The following is a 2,670-nucleotide window of genomic DNA, read 5'->3' as shown; positions in this document are numbered from 1 at the left end:
GTGTGTGTGTGTGTGTGTGTGTGTATGAGTAAAACAGAGGACGGGTGTAAAAATGTAGGAATTCTGTGTGTGAAGATTTTGGTTTTCTTTAAAGACGGATCACTTAGCTGATCGTCTTCAAAATTTTCTGTGACCGAATCCAATGCTAACTCTTTCGAAATGAGTTTCTTAGCCTTACATTCATTCCAGATGAGGTAATTGGAATATTGGGCGCATCTTCAATGTGTCTATATCGAAATCCATTATAGAATCTTGATGTCTACCGAACCAAAGATTTCATAAGTGATTACGTCGAATTCTTGCCAATTATTCCGCCAATCTCAAGTTGCGATGATCGTCAAATCATCTGAAGCTAATGCCCACAATCGTTGTGGTATATAAATCCACATTAACTAGTTTCTAATCTCAGTCCATTTCTTCCAGAACGTCAGCAGCGTTCTGAAATTTAATCCCTGTTCGTATATAACCCGTAGATGTTTACTTATGAATTTTCAGCGACAGCGTCAATGGACCGAAACCCGTCGATCTGAAGGTGCCTGAAGAGTAAATAGATTTACCTCCCCTACTTCAACACTTGGCAATGAAAGAAACAAGCCACCACCCCTCTCTCTCTCTCTCGCTCTCTGTCTCTGTCACTGTTTCTGTCTGTCTCTCTTTCTCCGGTTGTATGTTTTCTCAAAACATCACTATTATATTTTATCGGATTTGTTATTTTGTTTATCGATCTTGAACCGTTTAAATCGTCTTAAGCAGATTTACAGAAACAAAACAAAAACGAAAGCTGTTTACGTCGAAAATATTTAAAATATTATATTGAAGATTTCATACTTAGACGGATTGCTGATATAAACGAATATTAATTCCGATGTATTAATGTACCCCGACTTTAAATGTTTACTAAATCTATCCAGTAAACAGGAAATTAGACTCACCAGACGCAAATGAAAGGATAATGTATTAATAAATTTTATTTTGATATCGTAATGAAATATTGGGAAATCGTAAAATAAGATTGAAGGAATGGAATGAAATGGTACGGAGTGAACAGTTTTAGAGGAAGAATATTTGATGACATCCATATATGGAACGGGTAATACTCAGCAAATGCTACAGCCCTTTTCAATTGAGGGGAGCCAAATATAGAACGGATATGTTTAACTTCAGTTATAAAAGGTTCATAAAAGACGACATTCCTTACCTTTTAAATTATTCAATCATGATGCTGTGACATTCGATTAATTCACTCACATTATGTAAATTAGGCTTATGGACCAGGTGAGTGCTATAGTTCATCGGCAATCAATAGTCACAAGGAAACTAAGTATGTAAGGTTTGGGGATTCCATCTCTGATGAGGGCATAGGATTTCTAAGAACCAGTCATGTTGAAAGCAATCTCGCTATTAAGAGAGACATAACATTATGTTGATTAAATATTGTTTATTTTCACAGTTAAAAGTGTCTGTTTGTGTTTAAAATGAAAACTAAATTGCAAATTATTCCAAAACACTTTAACAATTCGCATATATACATACATACATGCATGCATACATATATACATGCATGCACACATATATACATGCATACATACATACATACATACATACATACACAATACATACATAATGCATTCATTTATATACATACATATGTGTGTCTGTGCGTGCGTATGTATGTGTGCACGAGTGTTTGCAAATGTGCTCATGAACAATATGACTATAAGTATATATTTGAAAACGCATGCATCTTCATATGTACATAATAACACACAAAGGTTGCACAGAGACACAAACAAAGGCATATACAGTAAAACACAGGTACACACACATCTATGTACATATACAAATATAGATATCTGGATATCTCTAAGTGTATACATACGTATATATATATATATATATATGTGTGTGCGTGTGTATGTGTGTGTAAGTATATATAGACATATACATGCATTTATATATGAATGAATAAGTATATATATATATATGTATATATATATATATGAATATATATATACACATATATATACAATCTATATTTACTGTGTAGTTGAACTCAAATTCACAAAATTATTTACTTATGGAATATATGTCTATATTATAAATATACTGGTTGTTAGCTGAACTCAATTTACAAAACTATTTACTTAGGAGAGATAAAGAAATAAACACACCATTTTTTTTTCTTCTCTTAATAAGTATATTGAAAGCTACTTGAATTAGAAGCACTATGGTTTGGATGGTTTGGATATTAATTAAAATCGAATTCTGCTCGACAAAATGGCGACGTTGGGTGCCATTTGAAAACAACAAGGAGGGAAGCTAAAAAAAACAATTCATAGAAAAAGAAATACGATAAGAATGGGGAGGTCATCTGGGTTTCTTTTTTTTATTGGAATTACGTAGAGAACTCTTATGGTTTTGCGGTGAATAAGGAAAAGAGACGATCAACTTGTCGGCTAACTGTGTCGTCGACGTTGTCGTCGTCAAAATCATCATCATCATTACATCATCATCATCATCATCATTACATCATCATCATCATCATCATCATTATCACCAGTAAAATAAATTTGTGGAACACGTGTTTATCAGAAAAAGGCATTCTTATATGTATGTTACGTGTATATATAACTACATCCACATATAGATGTATACATATATATATATATA

Source organism: Octopus bimaculoides, chromosome 19 (genome assembly GCF_001194135.2).
Source record: "Octopus bimaculoides isolate UCB-OBI-ISO-001 chromosome 19, ASM119413v2, whole genome shotgun sequence".
In the NCBI taxonomy this organism is placed as follows: domain Eukaryota; kingdom Metazoa; phylum Mollusca; class Cephalopoda; order Octopoda; family Octopodidae; genus Octopus; species Octopus bimaculoides.
The sequence above is the reverse complement of the archived record's forward strand: the minus strand, read 5'-3'. Positions refer to the sequence as shown.